The sequence below is a fragment of the Euprymna scolopes genome, chromosome 46 (assembly GCF_053919585.1).
Source record: "Euprymna scolopes isolate OS-2025 chromosome 46, ASM5391958v1, whole genome shotgun sequence".
Classification (NCBI taxonomy): domain Eukaryota; kingdom Metazoa; phylum Mollusca; class Cephalopoda; order Sepiida; family Sepiolidae; genus Euprymna; species Euprymna scolopes.
This window is the reverse complement of record NC_136527.1, coordinates 83,767,189-83,789,067: the sequence shown is the minus strand read 5'-3', so window position 1 is coordinate 83,789,067 and position 21,879 is coordinate 83,767,189. Positions and strand designations below refer to the sequence as shown.

At 25.9% G+C, this 21,879-nt stretch overlaps 1 long non-coding RNA gene across 1 annotated transcript in view; it reads left to right on the top strand.

Moving 5' to 3' along the window:
- Positions 1 to 15,176, top strand: part of LOC145270746 (uncharacterized) — a 21,685-nt gene extending 6,509 nt beyond the window's left edge. The window contains exon 2 of the long non-coding RNA XR_013865544.1: positions 13,359 to 15,176. This is a non-coding gene — a long non-coding RNA (uncharacterized LOC145270746). The remainder of the gene's footprint in view (positions 1 to 13,358) is intronic.
- Positions 15,177 to 21,879: the final 6,703 nt, after the last annotated feature.

Below are 21,879 nucleotides of genomic sequence, written 5' to 3'. Positions count from 1 at the left end.
CATAATATTACTTGAACATAATTGAACATAATATTACTTGAACATAATTGAACATAATATTACTTGAACTTAATTGAACATAATATTACTTGAACATAATTGAATGTAATATTACTTGAACTTAATTGAACATAATATTACTTGAACATAATTGAACATAATATTACTTGAACTTAATTGAACATAATATTACTTGAACATAATTGAACATAATATTACTTGAACATAATTGAACATAATATTACTTGAACTTAATTGAACATAATATTACTTGAACATAATTGAATGTAATATTACTTGAACTTAATTGAACATAATATTACTTGAACATAATTGAACATAATATTACTTGAACTTAATTGAACATAATATTACTTGAACTTAATTGAACATAATATTACTTGAACTTAATTGAACATAATATTACTTGAACTTAATTGAACATAATATTACTTGAACATAATTGAACATAATATTACTTGAACATAATTGAACATAATATTACTTGAACTTAATTGAACATAATATTACTTGAACATAATTGAATGTAATATTACTTGAACTTAATTGAACATAATATTACTTGAACTTAATTGAATGTAATATTACTTGAACATAATTGAACATAATATTACTTGAACTTAATTGAACATAATATTACTTGAACATAATTGAACATAATATTACTTGAACTTAATTGAACATAATATTACTTGAACTTAATTGAACATAATATTACTTGAACTTAATTGAACATAATATTACTTGAACATAATTGAACATAATATTACTTGAACATAATTGAACATAATATTACTTGAACTTAATTGAACATAATATTACTTGAACATAATTGAACATAATATTACTTGAACATAATTGAACATAATATTACTTGAACTTAATTGAACATAATATTACTTGAACTTAATTGAACATAATATTACTTGAACATAATTGAACATAATATTACTTGAACTTAATTGAACATAATATTACTTGAACTTAATTGAACATAATATTACTTGAACATAATTGAACATAATATTACTTGAACATAATTGAACATAATATTACTTGAACTTAATTGAACATAATATTACTTGAACTTAATTGAACATAATATTACTTGAACTTAATTGAACATAATATTACTTGAACATAATTGAATGTAATATTACTTGAACTTAATTGAACATAATATTACTTGAACATAATTGAACATAATATTACTTGAACTTAATTGAACATAATATTACTTGAACTTAATTGAACATAATATTACTTGAACATAATTGAACATAATATTACTTGAACTTAATTGAACATAATATTACTTGAACATAATTGAGCATAATATTACTTGAACATAATTGAACATAATATTACTTGAACTTAATTGAACATAATATTACTTGAACATAATTGAACATAATATTACTTGAACATAATTGAATGTAATATTACTTGAACATAATTGAACATAATATTACTTGAACATAATTGAACATAATATTACTTGAACTTAATTGAACATAATATTACTTGAACTTAATTGAACATAATATTACTTGAACTTAATTGAACATAATATTACTTGAACATAATTGAACATAATATTACTTGAACATAATTGAATGTAATATTACTTGAACTTAATTGAACATAATATTACTTGAACATAATTGAACATAATATTACTTGAACTTAATTGAACATAATATTACTTGAACTTAATTGAACATAATATTACTTGAACATAATTGAACATAATATTACTTGAACTTAATTGAACATAATATTACTTGAACTTAATTGAACATAATATTACTTGAACATAATTGAACATAATATTACTTGAACTTAATTGAACATAATATTACTTGAACTTAATTGAACATAATATTACTTGAACATAATTGAACATAATATTACTTGAACATAATTGAACATAATATTACTTGAACTTAATTGAACATAATATTACTTGAACTTAATTGAACATAATATTACTTGAACATAATTGAACATAATATTACTTGAACTTAATTGAATGTAATATTACTTGAACTTAATTGAACATAATATTACTTGAACTTAATTGAACATAATATTACTTGAACATAATTGAACATAATATTACTTGAACATAATTGAACATAATATTACTTGAACTTAATTGAACATAATATTACTTGAACTTAATTGAACATAATATTACTTGAACATAATTGAACATAATATTACTTGAACTTAATTGAACATAATATTACTTGAACTTAATTGAACATAATATTACTTGAACATAATTGAACATAATATTACTTGAACATAATTGAACATAATATTACTTGAACTTAATTGAACATAATATTACTTGAACTTAATTGAACATAATATTACTTGAACATAATTGAACATAATATTACTTGAACTTAATTGAACATAATATTACTTGAACTTAATTGAACATAATATTACTTGAACATAATTGAACATAATATTACTTGAACATAATTGAACATAATATTACTTGAACTTAATTGAACATAATATTACTTGAACTTAATTGAACATAATATTACTTGAACATAATTGAACATAATATTACTTGAACTTAATTGAACATAATATTACTTGAACTTAATTGAACATAATATTACTTGAACATAATTGAATGTAATATTACTTGAACTTAATTGAACATAATATTACTTGAACATAATTGAATGTAATATTACTTGAACTTAATTGAACATAATATTACTTGAACATAATTGAACATAATATTACTTGAACATAATTGAACATAATATTACTTGAACTTAATTGAACATAATATTACTTGAACTTAATTGAATGTAATATTACTTGAACTTAATTGAACATAATATTACTTGAACATAATTGAACATAATATTACTTGAACTTAATTGAACATAATATTACTTGAACATAATTGAATGTAATATTACTTGAACTTAATTGAACATAATATTACTTGAACATAATTGAACATAATATTACTTGAACATAATTGAACATAATATTACTTGAACATAATTGAACATAATATTACTTGAACTTAATTGAACATAATATTACTTGAACTTAATTGAACATAATATTACTTGAACTTAATTGAACATAATATTACTTGAACATAATTGAATGTAATATTACTTGAACTTAATTGAACATAATATTACTTGAACATAATTGAACATAATATTACTTGAACTTAATTGAACATAATATTACTTGAACATAATTGAATGTAATATTACTTGAACTTAATTGAACATAATATTACTTGAACTTAATTGAATGTAATATTACTTGAACATAATTGAACATAATATTACTTGAACTTAATTGAACATAATATTACTTGAACATAATTGAACATAATATTACTTGAACTTAATTGAACATAATATTACTTGAACATAATTGAATGTAATATTACTTGAACTTAATTGAACATAATATTACTTGAACATAATTGAACATAATATTACTTGAACTTAATTGAACATAATATTACTTGAACATAATTGAACATAATATTACTTGAACATAATTGAACATAATATTACTTGAACTTAATTGAACATAATATTACTTGAACTTAATTGAACATAATATTACTTGAACTTAATTGAACATAATATTACTTGAACTTAATTGAACATAATATTACTTGAACATAATTGAACATAATATTACTTGAACATAATTGAACATAATATTACTTGAACTTAATTGAACATAATATTACTTGAACATAATTGAATGTAATATTACTTGAACTTAATTGAACATAATATTACTTGAACATAATTGAACATAATATTACTTGAACTTAATTGAACATAATATTACTTGAACATAATTGAACATAATATTACTTGAACTTAATTGAACATAATATTACTTGAACATAATTGAATGTAATATTACTTGAACTTAATTGAACATAATATTACTTGAACATAATTGAACATAATATTACTTGAACTTAATTGAACATAATATTACTTGAACTTAATTGAACATAATATTACTTGAACATAATTGAACATAATATTACTTGAACTTAATTGAACATAATATTACTTGAACTTAATTGAACATAATATTACTTGAACATAATTGAACATAATATTACTTGAACTTAATTGAACATAATATTACTTGAACATAATTGAACATAATATTACTTGAACTTAATTGAACATAATATTACTTGAACTTAATTGAATGTAATATTACTTGAACTTAATTGAACATAATATTACTTGAACTTAATTGAACATAATATTACTTGAACTTAATTGAACATAATATTACTTGAACTTAATTGAACATAATATTACTTGAACATAATTGAACATAATATTACTTGAACTTAATTGAACATAATATTACTTGAACTTAATTGAATGTAATATTACTTGAACTTAATTGAACATAATATTACTTGAACTTAATTGAACATAATATTACTTGAACATAATTGAACATAATATTACTTGAACTTAATTGAACATAATATTACTTGAACTTAATTGAACATAATATTACTTGAACTTAATTGAACATAATATTACTTGAACATAATTGAACATAATATTACTTGAACTTAATTGAACATAATATTACTTGAACTTAATTGAACATAATATTACTTGAACATAATTGAACATAATATTACTTGAACATAATTGAACATAATATTACTTGAACTTAATTGAACATAATATTACTTGAACTTAATTGAACATAATATTACTTGAACATAATTGAACATAATATTACTTGAACTTAATTGAACATAATATTACTTGAACATAATTGAACATAATATTACTTGAACTTAATTGAACATAATATTACTTGAACATAATTGAACATAATATTACTTGAACATAATTGAACATAATATTACTTGAACTTAATTGAACATAATATTACTTGAACTTAATTGAACATAATATTACTTGAACTTAATTGAACATAATATTACTTGAACTTAATTGAACATAATATTACTTGAACTTAATTGAACATAATATTACTTGAACATAATTGAACATAATATTACTTGAACTTAATTGAACATAATATTACTTGAACTTAATTGAACATAATATTACTTGAACTTAATTGAACATAATATTACTTGAACATAATTGAACATAATATTACTTGAACTTAATTGAACATAATATTACTTGAACTTAATTGAACATAATATTACTTGAACATAATTGAACATAATATTACTTGAACTTAATTGAACATAATATTACTTGAACTTAATTGAACATAATATTACTTGAACATAATTGAACATAATATTACTTGAACTTAATTGAACATAATATTACTTGAACTTAATTGAACATAATATTACTTGAACTTAATTGAACATAATATTACTTGAACATAATTGAACATAATATTACTTGAACTTAATTGAACATAATATTACTTGAACTTAATTGAACATAATATTACTTGAACATAATTGAACATAATATTACTTGAACTTAATTGAACATAATATTACTTGAACTTAATTGAACATAATATTACTTGAACTTAATTGAACATAATATTACTTGAACATAATTGAACATAATATTACTTGAACTTAATTGAACATAATATTACTTGAACTTAATTGAACATAATATTACTTGAACTTAATTGAACATAATATTACTTGAACTTAATTGAACATAATATTACTTGAACTTAATTGAACATAATATTACTTGAACTTAATTGAACATAATATTACTTGAACTTAATTGAACATAATATTACTTGAACATAATTGAACATAATATTACTTGAACTTAATTGAACATAATATTACTTGAACATAATTGAACATAATATTACTTGAACTTAATTGAACATAATATTACTTGAACATAATTGAACATAATATTACTTGAACATAATTGAATGTAATATTACTTGAACTTAATTGAACATAATATTACTTGAACATAATTGAATGTAATATTACTTGAACTTAATTGAACATAATATTACTTGAACATAATTGAATGTAATATTACTTGAACTTAATTGAACATAATATTACTTGAACATAATTGAATGTAATATTACTTGAACTTAATTGAACATAATATTACTTGAACATAATTGAATGTAATATTACTTGAACTTAATTGAACATAATATTACTTGAACTTAATTGAACATAATATTACTTGAACTTAATTGAACATAATATTACTTGAACATAATTGAACATAATATTACTTGAACTTAATTGAACATAATATTACTTGAACTTAATTGAACATAATATTACTTGAACTTAATTGAACATAATATTACTTGAACTTAATTGAACATAATATTACTTGAACTTAATTGAACATAATATTACTTGAACTTAATTGAACATAATATTACTTGAACTTAATTGAACATAATATTACTTGAACATAATTGAACATAATATTACTTGAACTTAATTGAACATAATATTACTTGAACATAATTGAACATAATATTACTTGAACTTAATTGAACATAATATTACTTGAACATAATTGAACATAATATTACTTGAACATAATTGAATGTAATATTACTTGAACTTAATTGAACATAATATTACTTGAACATAATTGAATGTAATATTACTTGAACTTAATTGAACATAATATTACTTGAACATAATTGAATGTAATATTACTTGAACTTAATTGAACATAATATTACTTGAACATAATTGAATGTAATATTACTTGAACTTAATTGAACATAATATTACTTGAACATAATTGAATGTAATATTACTTGAACTTAATTGAACATAATATTACTTGAACTTAATTGAACATAATATTACTTGAACTTAATTGAACATAATATTACTTGAACATAATTGAACATAATATTACTTGAACTTAATTGAACATAATATTACTTGAACTTAATTGAACATAATATTACTTGAACTTAATTGAACATAATATTACTTGAACATAATTGAACATAATATTACTTGAACTTAATTGAACATAATATTACTTGAACATAATTGAACATAATATTACTTGAACTTAATTGAACATAATATTACTTGAACATAATTGAATGTAATATTACTTGAACTTAATTGAACATAATATTACTTGAACATAATTGAACATAATATTACTTGAACTTAATTGAACATAATATTACTTGAACATAATTGAATGTAATATTACTTGAACTTAATTGAACATAATATTACTTGAACATAATTGAATGTAATATTACTTGAACTTAATTGAACATAATATTACTTGAACATAATTGAACATAATATTACTTGAACTTAATTGAACATAATATTACTTGAACTTAATTGAACATAATATTACTTGAACATAATTGAACATAATATTACTTGAACTTAATTGAACATAATATTACTTGAACTTAATTGAACATAATATTACTTGAACATAATTGAACATAATATTACTTGAACTTAATTGAACATAATATTACTTGAACATAATTGAACATAATATTACTTGAACTTAATTGAACATAATATTACTTGAACTTAATTGAACATAATATTACTTGAACATAATTGAACATAATATTACTTGAACTTAATTGAATGTAATATTACTTGAACATAATTGAATGTAATATTACTTGAACTTAATTGAACATAATATTACTTGAACTTAATTGAACATAATATTACTTGAACTTAATTGAACATAATATTACTTGAACTTAATTGAACATAATATTACTTGAACATAATTGAACATAATATTACTTGAACTTAATTGAACATAATATTACTTGAACATAATTGAACATAATATTACTTGAACTTAATTGAACATAATATTACTTGAACATAATTGAACATAATATTACTTGAACTTAATTGAACATAATATTACTTGAACTTAATTGAACATAATATTACTTGAACATAATTGAATGTAATATTACTTGAACATAATTGAACATAATATTACTTGAACTTAATTGAACATAATATTACTTGAACATAATTGAACGTAATATGACGTAATAGATGTAAAGCAACTTTCAGGACTGCCAAGAACTTTGCAGCTAATTCTACCCTTTGCAATAAAGGCCATCAACTCCCCGTATTTCCTCCTATAACAGACAACATGCTATGCAACTTACATATATCTGTCCATGATGTCGCCAAGCTAATCAAGAACCTTGATTCCAGTAAAGCAACTGGCCCTGACGGCACTCCAATAATAGTGTTGAAAAAACTTCAACCAGAACTTGCCCCCATACTTACAAAACAGTTTAAGCGTTGTCTTGAATAGAATTGCATCCCAACACCCTGGAAAACCTCATCAGTATGCCCTGTATATAAGAATTCAGGTAATAGGTCATGACCCTCTCACTACATACCAATAAGTCTCCTTGTGTGTCATGAGTAAGTTGCTGGAATTCATATTAAATATAGAAGTAGTCAACCACCTCAGCAGAAAAAAATCTTTTTATGATTTCCGTTCGGCCAGATCTACATCTTGAAATTGAATTGATTCTCTTGATAAGAAGATGCGATTAACTCAAGATGAAGGGTTGGTTTTTATATTTCTTTATTTTCTCCTAGGATTACTCTTCAATTTAAGCACATGTTTCCACACGTTCTATAATAAACCCTACTCTCCCAATGGTTTACTTCTATTTGTGCAGCTTCCTTTATTAACAGGCAGCATGCACTCTGCAGATTTATCCGACATAAATCCAGTAAAGAAAGTTTATAAAAGCTAAAAGTAATTGTGGGAAAGAAACAGCGACAGCTAAGAGAGAATATAGAAAAACTGCCAGAAAAACTCAGACACCTTAAAAGCATGTGTACCTGATCTCACCCCGATTGTGAGCTACCTCCAGAGAGCATTTGTTTAATAAAACAAATGCTCTCTTGAGGTAGCTCCAGTTCCTTCTAAACTTTTCAACAAATGCCTGAACGAATCTAGCTTTTCTGACTGCTGGAAAATTGCATATGTGGTACTAGTGTACAATAATTTTAACGAAAGATTACAATAATTTATGTCGTATTAGTTTACAATAATTCTGATGAAAAATCTGACCCATAAAATTATCACTCAATGAGCCTCTCTTTTTTCACAATAATATTTGAGTCCATAATTTAGCAAGCTCTTGAATTGCACCATACAGTTGCTAAATTTCTGTCCAAATAACAAAATGAATCTAGGCAAGCCCGTTCTACTGCAGATATTCTAACTGTAATCTCTGAATGTATATACCATGCACTGGATAAGGCAGGGAAGGTAAGGCAGTAGCCCATGATTTATCTAAGGCTTTTGACATGGTATGACACAATGGTCTTATGAAAATCAGATCCTATGCTATTACTGGACAAATACTTAACATAATAAAATCCTTATAAAATAAGAGAAGTATCAAGGTGGTCCTCGATGGTCGTACCTCAAAACTATATGATTAAATGTGGGTGTACTTCAGGAGTCGATCCTAGGACCTTTATTATTTCTGATATTCAAAAATGACCTTCCTGATAAAATTGTCTTTGAGATTAACATATTTGCTGACGACACAATGCTCTATAAAAAGCGAGAAGGGAAAACACATGAACACATAGCCAAGGCAATGGCGGAAACCCTAGAGGAAGATCTCTTGTTTATAGTTGAATGGGAACATGAATGGTTACATTCAATGCTGCCAGACTAAGCTTGTTTCCTTTAATAACAAGAAACCTTCCCAACCACCATTAGCTATAGCTAATGATACATTACCTGAAAGTATGTTGTTCAAACTTGGCCTAACGGTCACAGAGAACATAAGCTGGAACAGATACATCTGCTGCAAGAAAGGTAGGCTGTCTCTACCATGCTAGAAAGTTGCTCCTGAAAGTCACCTATACCTCTACGAGGCCACCACTCGCTCATGTATGGAGCATTATTGTTAAATTGTTCATTTATTGTTCATCTGCAATCAGTCTCTCACTCCTGATTCCAGAGAAAGTTGCCAACCTATCTGCTCGGCTTCAACTGCTGTGTCATTGAAGAAATGTTTCATCCCTCTGCCTATTTTATAAGTATTTCAATGGTAGATGCTCTGATGAATTACAAACCTTTGTACCCCTCGACATAAATACCTTTGACAAACCTTACAAGCAGCTAAATCCTACCCTTACACAGAAGAGATCCTCAGCTGCAAAACACCTTCTACTGTAATAGTTTCGAACCTAGCATTGTTAGACTTTGGAATTCCTTTCCAGGTTCATGTATTCCCGACTGTACTAACATACAGAAGTTAAAGTGTAATGTAAACAGATATCTTGCTGCTCAACCCCCTACATAGTATTTCTGCAATGTATGGCTTAGTTAGTAGCCCATGCATTAAAGGAGCACTGCGCCTTAGGATAAAAATGCAATAGAAAATGTGTGACAGTTGCATGTGACAGTGTATGGTGGTTCAGTTGCATGTGACAGTGTATGGTGGTTCAGTTGCATGTGACAGTGTATGGTGGTTCAGTTGCATGTGACAGTGTATGGTGGTCCAGTTGCATGTGACAGTGTATGGTGGTCCAGTTGCATGTGACAGTGTATGGTGGTTCAGTTGCATGTGACAGTGTATGGTGGTCCAGTTGCATGTGACAGTGTAGTGTGGGGCACTTGCATCTGATATTGTAGTGTGGGCCAGTCGTGGTCAGAGAGGTTAATATATGAAGACAATGTCAGAAATGGAAGCACATGCTCTTTAGGAAGCCACACTTCTGCAACGGAGTATTCAAGAAAAATGAGCATCACCAAGATGTCACCTATGAGATCATGCAGGGTGTAATAACAGCGTGGAGTGCCACAGCAATAAACGCCAATGGTTGGCATGTGTCCTCTGTAAGGATGTGCTTGTATTCAAACATGAAACCTGTCAGATTCAACGAAAAGAAGTGAGGTTGCTGTTTGGAAGAAAACAAAAAGAAAAGATTGGAGAAATCCGACTTCTTTTTTTACTCTTCTTTATTTTGAGAACAAGGAAACATTTTGAAAAGATTGGAGAAGAAATAGAACATTGATTGTTAAGAAGAATTCCGAATCCAGCTTTAATTATTTTACTCTTTGTTTTGAGAACAAGGAAACATTTTGTTGAGCACGAACACAACTTTTACATCATATGAATTCATGTGACTAAAACAGGGATTAATACCAGAGAAAAACCATGGACACTCTTTCAAAGTGTCATAGATTAACTATATTAACCAATCAGACATATTTGTCTTTGAAAAGATATCTCTAAAGATTCTTTAATCTTCATCAAAATAGATTATTACAAATTTCTTGGGCCACTCGCATCTGATATTGTAGTATGGACCAGTTGTGGTCAGGGCGGTTAATATATAACGGCACATATAACATGCTCCCTAGGAATTCCCACTTCTGCAACGGATTACTCGAGAAAAATGACTATCGCCAAGATGTCACCTATGAGAAGAAATCCGACTTCTTTTTTTACTCTTCTTTGTTTTGAGAACAAGGAAACATCTTTTACATCATATGAATTTACGTGACTAAAACAAGGATTAATACTAGAGAAAAACTATGGACACTCTTTTAAATTGTCATAGATTTACTATTAACCAAACATATTTGTCTTTGAAAAGATATTTCTAAAGATTCTTTAATCTTCAAATCAAAATAGATTATTATAATTTTTTTAGAAAAGAGAAAATAAGTATTACATGAAGAATTACTAATTCTATTTTGTTTTTCAACAATAATGAAGTTTGAACTTGATTTAAAAGTTTAATAGTGAAGATTAAACTTGATTTATGATTTGCCGATCCACCTACAGACGACAGTTCGAAATGCAGAACCCCTTTTCCTCAGTAGAGAAAAGGTATCATGCTTCATTTTTTACTCTTCTTTGTTTTGAGAACAAGGGAACCTTTTGTTGAGCACGAACAAAAACTATGGACACTCTTCCAAATTGTCATAGATTAACTATATTAACCAAACATATTTGTCTTTGAAAAGATATTTCTAAAGATTCTTTAATCTTCAAATCAAAATAGATTATTATAAAATTTTAGTTAAACATCTGAAAAGAGAAAATGTTTTGGTTGCATACAAGTATGAAGAATTACTAATTCTATTTTGTTTTTCAACAATAGTGAAGATGAAACTTTCTTTATGGTCTGTCGACCCACCTACAGACCACAGTTCGAAATGCAGAGCCAGTAGAGAAAAAGTATCATACTTTCAACACCTGATGAAGGTGACAGGGTGCAGCGACTGAAACACCCAAGATGAGAATAAAAATAATAGTCTGATTAATCAAAATAACGCAAGTATCTATATCTCATCTCATATATTCAGAATTGTAAATTCATTTTGTTTATAAACAAATATTACACGGAGAAGAACTGATTATATTTTGTTTACAAACAAATATTACATAAAGAAATACTAATTATATTAATTATTAATTATATTTTGTTTACAAACAATAATGAAGTTTGAACATTCTTTATGATTTACTAGCCCACCCTCAAACCCACAATATTTTAATGCAGAGCCTACCCATTTTTTCTTAGTAGAGGAAAAGAAGAATGCTTTCAACACCTGATGAAGGGGACAGGGCGAAGCGACCAAAATGTTGTGCTAAAAGATAAGAATAATAGTCCGATTAATCAAAATAACACAAGCATTCACATCTCATCTCAAATATTCAGAATTGTAAATTCATTTTGTTTACAAAGAAATATTACAAGAAGAAATACTAATTATATTTTGTTATTCAACAATAACGAATTTGTTGACTTTTTATAAATATTACAAGAAGAAATACTAATTATATTTTGTTATTCAACAATAACGAATTTGTTGACTTTTTATACGTATTACAAGAAGAAATACTAATTATATTTTGTTTTTCAACAATAACGAATTTGTTGACTTTTTATAAATATTACAAGAACTCATTGTATTTTAAAGATAAATTAGAAAAATAGTAAATAAAAAATGACTTTATCATTTTCCTAACATTTAAAGTTTTCTAATTTATCTTTAAATTCTATTCAAAAATATTCTATTCAAAATAAATGTCTTCTAAAGTGTGTAACTACTTTTTAAAATTATATTTAAATTATATTAAAGTGTATTACAAGAATTACTAATGATATTTTGTTTTGCAACAACAACTAATTTGTTGACGTTTTAATAAGTATTACAAGGAGAACTAATTATATTTTGTTTTTCAACAATAACGATGTTGTTGACTTTTTAATAAGGACACGTTTTGAATCTATTTTATATTTTCAGAGTTTGCAGCAATCGACAGAAATCAATTATTTGATTAAAATGGATCTTCATTTTCCGTTGATGATGTAAGAAACTCATAACATATTTGGAAATGTCCACATATAAAATTCGTGAAAATATCAAAAAGAAAGAAAATATCAGAAAGAAAAGAAATTAAAGACTTGTGAAACACGTAACATCAAATTTGATGCAAAGTAATTCAAAACATTGTTCTTGCTATGTGTATTAATTCTCCAGAACAATTTTACATATATCATTACATTCAATTTAAAAAATGTTAATTTAAAAAAATGCATGGAAAAGTTTTTTTAAAATCGAAAAAAAATCCTGCATCTATAATGTTTAAAAAAAAGACATAATTTATTTAGAATCTTAACATTATTTAAGTTTTACAATATGCAAATATAGAAAAAAAACTACATTCTTGTGTGGTTCCGGTTTTACAAAGAAGTCACATGTATTGCAACATATGTTAGAAAATGTTGTCAATATTTGTTTATAATGTTGCATCTGTACAAAGATTTGTTTTCCTGGATAATGCGATAAATAGTGATTAAAACAATATATTTATAAGGAATCTTGTTTCAGGAAAATTTTACAGAAAAAAATGAACGTACACAGTAAAGAAAAGCCATATTATTGTTCTAAAAAATCAACGTTAGTGAAACATATGACAACTCACACTCGAGAGAAACCACATTATTGTGAAGTATGTGGATATTCTTTTTCTTTTAAATCACATTTAATAACACATATGAGGAGTCACACTGGGGAAAAGCCACATTCTTGTGAAGTGTGTGGATATACTTGTTCTACAAAATCATCGTTAGTGACACATATGAGAACTCACACTGGGGAAAAACCATATTCTTGTGAAGTTTGTAGATATTCTTGTTCTACAAAATCATCGTTAGTGACACATATGAGAACTCACACTGGGGAAAAACCATATTTTTGTGATGTATGTGGATATTCTTGTTCTCAAAATTCATCATTAGTGACACATATGAGGTTGCACACCGGGGAAAAGCCACATTCTTGTGATGTGTGTGGTTATTCTTTTTCTCAAAAATCAAATTTAGTGGTACATATGAGAACTCACACTGGGGAAAAGCCACATTCTTGTGATTTATGTAAATATTCTTGTTCTGAAAAATCAAAATTAGTGACGCATATGAGAATTCACACTGAAGATACGAACCATTCTTGTGAAGTGTGTGGATATTCTTGTGCTAAAAAATCAAGGTTGGTGAAACATATGACAACTCACACTGGAGAAAAGCCAAATTCTTGTGAAATGTGTGGATATTCTTGTTTTTCCAAATCTTCGTTAGTGACACATATGAGAACTCATACAGGAAAAAATCCATATTCTTGTAAAGTCTGTGAATATTCCTGTTGTGATAAATCAAGTTTAATGATGCATATTAGAACTCACACTGGATGCCTACTGGGGGATAGAAATTGAATGCCTACTTGGAAGAGAATTGAATGTCTACTAGAGAGAACTTGAATGCCTACTGGAGAGAACTTGTATCACTACTAGACACTATTCTCGAGGGTCTAAGGTGTTTAGAGGTTTGTTAGAACAATCTGACACGAGGATATTTTACATGGAAGTAAACCCTGACCAAATATTCATAATCACAGTATTCGTTACGCAAATAAAATTCCCTCACTTTTGGTTACCCACCTTACATTTTACAAAAAATGAAGCACCTTCCCGAAGTGATGTTACCTCAACTAATAGCATCAAGCTGAATACTCCACCAGATAAGATGAATTCTTGTCCTGGTATCCAATAAAACCCAGAGACCAAAACGAAAGATATAATATAACATATTAAAATGGGCACTTATGTATGACAGTGAAATATTAGGAACAGAGACGAGTTATCGACCCCTGTTCTTCAGAAGAGAAACTCCGTCTAGTGGTCATTATTAAGGGTTTACGATAAACAAATATATATAACGAAATAAATAACACAAAAGTATTAAAATCGAAACATTTATTGTATAAAAAATTATCGCAATATGATATTTTTCAATGAGTGATTCATAACAGAAAATAAAATAATATGATAAAAACACGAAATATAGATTGTTTTAAGAATTTGTTTTTTATGGTAAGTTGTATAAAAATGTATCAAAATATATTTTTTTATGGTAAGTTGTATAAAAAATGTATCAAAATATAATTTTTATGGTAAGGTTGTATAAAAATGTATCAAAATATAATTTTTATAGTATGGTTGTATAAAAATGTATCAAAATATAATTTTTATGATGAGGTTGTATAAAAATGTATCGAAATATAATTTTTATGGTAAAGTTGTATAAAAATGTATCAAAATATAATTTTTTATGGTAAGTTGTATGAAAATGTATCAAAATATAATTTTTTATGGTAAGTTGTATGAAAATGTATCAAAATATAATTTTTTATGGTAAGGTTGTATAAAAATGTATCAAAATATAATTTTTATAGTAAGGTTGTATAAAAATGTATAAAAATATACTTTTTATGATGAGGTTGTATAAAAATGTATCGAAATATAATTTTTATGGTAAAGTTGTATAAAAATGTATCGAAATATAATTTTTATGATAAAGTTGTATAAAAATGTATCGAAATATAATTTTTATGGTAAGTTATATAAAAATGTATCAAAATATAATTTTCATGGTAAGGTTTTATAAAAATGTATCAAAATATAATTTTTATGGTAAGGTTGTATAAAAATGTATCAAAATATAATTTTTTATGGTAAGGTTGTATAAAAATGTATCAAAATATAATCTTTTATTGTAAGGTTTTTAAAAATGTATCAAAATATAATTAGTATGGTAAGGTTGTATAAAAATGTATCAAAATATAATTAGTATTGTAAGGTTGTATAAAAATGTATCAAAATATAATTTTTTATGGTAAGGTTGTATAAAAATGTATCAAAATATAATCTTTTATTGTAAGGTTTTTAAAAATGTATCAAAATATAATTAGTATGGTAAGGTTGTATAAAAATGTATCAAAATATAATTAGTATTGTAAGGTTGTATAAAAATGTATCAAAATATAATTAGTATTGTAAGGTTGTATAAAAATGTATCAAAATATAATTTTTTATGGTAAGGTTGTATAAAAATGTATCAAAATATAATCTTTTATTGTAAGGTTTTTAAAAATGTATCAAAATATAATTAGTATGGTAAGGTTGTATAAAAATGTATCAAAATATAATTAGTATTGTAAGGTTGTATAAAAATGTATCAAAATATAATTAGTATTGTAAGGTTGTATAAAAATGTATCAAAATATAATTAGTATTGTAAGGTTGTATAAAAATGTATCAAAATATAATTAGTATTGTAAGGTTGTATAAAAATGTATCAAAATATAATTTTTTATGGTAAGGTTGTATAAAAATGTATCAAAATATAATTTTTTATGGTATGGTTGTATAAAAATGTATCAAAATATAATTAGTATTGTAAGGTTGTATAAAAATGTATCAAAATATAATTAGTATGGTAAGGTTGTATAAAAATGTATCAAAATATAATTAGTATTGTAAGGTTGTATAAAAATGTATCAAAATATAATTAGTATGGTAAGGTTGTATAAAAATGTAGCAAAATATAATTTTTTATGGTATGGTTGTATAAAAATGTATCAAAATATAATTTTTTATGGTAAGGTTGTATAAAAATGTAGCAAAATATAATTTTTTATGGTAAGGTTGTATAAAAATGTAGCAAAATATAATTTTTTATGGTAAGGTTGTATAAAAATGTATCAAAATATAATTTTTTATGGTAAGGTTGTATAAAAATGTATCAAAATATAATTTTTTATGGTAAGGTTGTATAAAAATGTATCAAAATATAATTTTTTATGGTAAGGTTGTATAAAAATGTATCAAAATATAATCTTTTATTGTAAGGTTTTTAAAAATGTATCAAAATATAATTAGTATGGTATGGTTGTATAAAAATGTATCAAAATAGTATTAGTATTGTAAGGTTGTATAAAAATGTATCAAAATATAATTAGTATTGTAAGGTTGTATAAAAATGTATCAAAATATAATTAGTATGGTAAGGTTGTATAAAAATGTATCAAAATATAATTTTTTATGGTAAGTTTCATAAAAATGTATCAAAATATAATTTTAAAAACATGAAACCTGTATTGGTTCAAGAATATTTTTTACAGAAAGATTGTGTAAAATTATTTCAAAATATAATTTTAGTTTGTACGAATTTTTAGAAAAAGTAGAGTCATCGACCCTTAACAAGCGACATCTGTCGGCAGTTCTTGAAACTAAAATACAAACATTGGCCTCATGTCACTGTAATGCAGAAGTGCCGAAAATTGTTAATTGGGGAGATGAAAATTATTTTCTCAATTTCTTTACTAACTCAGTGTTTTAGATATAACGAACTTTAATTCAACATTTTTAAAACAGCACGAAGCTTGATACAATTAGACGATGAATTCTTGTCCTGGAATCCAGTAAGAATAAGAGACCAAAACAAAAGATATACTACAACGTACGAAAATGGTTAATTGGGAGATGAAAATTATGTTCTCAACTTCTTTACTAACTCAGTGTTGTAGAGATAAAAAACTTTAATGGAACATTCGGATATCTATGTATCTCATATAGACTTCAAGTGTTAGCCCCAGGTTGTGGGCCCCTTGATTTCTGAGAAATGCGTCTGAAATAAAATAAAACAAAAAAAAAAGAAAATGTGGGAATATTAATTATCACTGATTACATCAAACAGAAAGATCACAGTGTTCTACAACAAAGACATACAGGCGATCAGATCCATAAAAGACGAGCATCAAACATGTTACATGGAACAAGCATGAAAATATGGCATTCATTATTGATGTCACTGTACCAAACGACTATGGCTTTTATAGAGATGAATGAAAAAAATAAAATATCAGGACCTAAGAAATGATTAGAAAACATAGTCTCTGAAAGAAATGCACATGATACCAGTTGTGATTGGCTGATTGGGACAAATCTGAAGAAATACTTGGAAACAATCCCTGGAATACCAAAAAGAGCATGAATTATTGTAAATAGTAAAAATTAAAATAAATTGGTTACCGGGTCTGAAATACAAGACCGATCAGAAAATGAATGACCATTGTATATTTAATTCATATGCAAAACTGATTTTTTCACTTCTAATCTGAAGCATGGGGTACAATAGTAGAAAATGGTTAATTTTATGGATTCTAAAACCAAGCTTCTCTCCTTTCACTACTAATGCTCGGACCCTTTTTTCAGTTCCAGTTAAAATTATAGGACGGAATTTCATTCAAAATCTAAAACGAAATCTATTTCTACAGTTGCTGAAAAAAATGGATATTTCTATTACTCCAGAAGTAAAAGCTCCTGCTTTAACTCGTATAGCGTTTCATCATTCTTTTATTCTTTGACAAAATCAACTTCATAATCTGAACTCTATCATTATTATCAAGAAACGTGTTACACGACCTTTAATACTTGGTTCATTCCTGTCAGACGTTCATAAGAACATATCTACTAACTGCAACGAGTTTTCTTGTTTGCATTAAAGTTTTCACAAGCAGAGTTTCTTTCTGAGAATGTCACATCCGTGGAACATGTTACCACAGAAATGCTTCCCTATGTGTTACAACTTGTCTTCCAATTCAATGTCAACATTTTTTATCATTCTCAATCTACACAAAGTATTTTTCAACTGAAAATTCATTTCACTATCTTGACGTGCATTTAGCTTTGATAAAAAAATACATGCATTAAAGTTCTCTACTAATTTTATTATTAATTTCATTATATTATACATTCGCTGGTTTCATCAAGTATGTTTCACTGGGGGATTTTATTGTTGAAGGTTAACCATGAACGTCCAATTTTCTTTCCTGTTTTTAAATGTGGATGTTTATGAACCATGGAAAAATAGTTCAAACAACATTGGGATATTTTTTTTATTTTGAACTTTTTTATGGGTGTAAGTTACTGCCTTGCACATTAAACCGTGGAATATAAAGTTCTTTCTGATGATCTTTCCTCCGATTTTGATCACGTGGTACAATGGGGAAAGAAGTAGCCTATTACTTTTACTACCTCTAAAACCAAGATTCTCTCTTTACATCATCAACGCTCTGATCCCCATTTGGCATCAATTGAATGGTTTTCATCTTGGGAAGGCACCATGTTTTTACAAGCTTCTGGACTTGTCCATTACTCCTGATCTGAAATGGAACACGTACATCAAATTTGTTGCCAAGGTCGCTGGGAAAATGATGGGATATTTCTATCGATCCAGTAGATATCTCACTGTTGATGCAATTTTCTACCTATATAAGAACGAGGTACGTTCAAGGAGGGAGGAGTGTTGCCACATCTGGACAGGAGCTGCTGGAAAGATCTGATCCTGCCTTGACAGAGTTAAATATCTACTTAGTAGCCTAGTGGGGGATGCCATTTTCTCTTCCCTGCAAAATCTTTTTGACAGAAGAGACGTTGGGAGACTGTCTTTGCTTTATCGTTATTTTCATGGCAAGTGCTCGTCTGAGCTTTAATCTATGGCCCCCTTTCGCCAAACCTGCATGAGAAACACTCGTTTAGCTGAAAACACTATCAATAATTTCCCATACTCTTTATCTGTGCCTAAACCTAAACGTAGATTCCATAAACAAAGCTTCTTTCTTAGAACTGCACATCTGTGGAACTCTCTTCTATTTGCCTTCTTTCCGGCTGACTATAATATGGTTGTCTTCAAGATCAATGTAAACAAGTTCTTGATGAACCCTTTTAAGTAATCCAATTTACCAAATTTCCACTACAAACAATTGCTACGATATTGTACCGTTGACCACTGTACACTTATTAACCTTTATCCTCGAGTGGCCTCTGGGCTTCATAAGTGCTGACTCCTTTGTAAAAAAAGTTTTTATTCAATGTGAATAAGTACAATTTATAAACTTCAAAAACAAAAATAAACAACATATAATTTATTTTCAAATCGTTTTATTATAGTTTGGTTTTGCAAATGATTGTTTTTACATCTTTTTATTGGGTCAGTTGAGCCTATCACAACGATTATATCATTTTATTAAAAGTTTTATTTTGTTTTTTTAAATCATTTAATGTACAGACATTTTTATCATTTTAGCTTGGTTTGAAGATATTAAAAGTCCATCTGTTCAGTCTAACATTCGAACACAGAAAAATAAAAGAAGTTAAAAAAATAGAAAAATAATGAATCAGTGAAGACATATTTAACAAGTTTGTCTCCAGCAGATCAAACAAATAAAAAATATAAAAATTTCACAGATTACACGAAAGATATTTCCATCCAATTTGTTTCCATGTGAATAACTAAGATTTATCAATTGTAACGTTTTACTACGGCTTGGTATTACAAAGATTGTAATTTTAAATATTTTTCATTAGAACATTTACACCGTACCACAACAATTATATATCACTTTCTTACAAGGTTAATTCATTTTCAAATCATTTGAAGACATTAAGAGTACATGTTTCACTTCATTTGCAATGAAATGAATTTATATCCAACAACTTTTTCATATGAGTAAATTAAAAATACATTTGTTCCGTTCTATTTGCAATGAAATGAATTTATATCCAACAACTTTTTTATATGAGTAAATTAAAAATACATTTGTTCCGTTCTATTTGCAATGAAATGAATTTATATCCAACAACTTTTTTATATGAGTAAATTAAAAATACATTTGTTCCGTTCTATTTGCAATGAAATGAACTTATATCCAACAACTTTTTTATATGAGTAAATTAAAAATACATTTGTTCCGTTCTATTTGTAATGAAATGAATTTATATCCAACAACTTTTTTATATAAGTAAATTAAAAATACATTTGTTCCGTTCTATTTGTAATGAAATGAATTTATATCCAACAACTTTTTTATATAAGTAAATTAAAAATACATTTGTTCCGTTCTATTTGCAATAAAATGAATTTATATCCAACAACTTTTTTATATAAGTAAATTAAAAATACATTTGTTCCGTTCTATTTGCAATAAAATGAATTTATATCCAACAACTTTTTTATATGAGTAAATTAAAAATACATTTGTTCCGTTCTATTTGCAATAAAATGAATTTATATCCAACAACTTTTTTATATGAGTAAATTAAAAATACATTTGTTCCGTTCTATTTGTAATGAAATGAATTTATATGCGACAACTTTTTTATATGAGTAAATTAAAAATACATTTGTTCCGTTCTATTTGTAATGAAATGAATTTATATCCAACAACTTTTTTATATGAGTAAATTAAAAATACATTTGTTCCGTTCTATTTGTAATGAAATGAACTTATATCCAACAACTTTTTTATATGAGTAAATTAAAAATACATTTGTTCCGTTCTATTTGTAATGAAATGAATTTATATCCAACAACTTTTTTATATGAGTAAATTAAAAATACATTTGTTCCGTTCTATTTGTAATGAA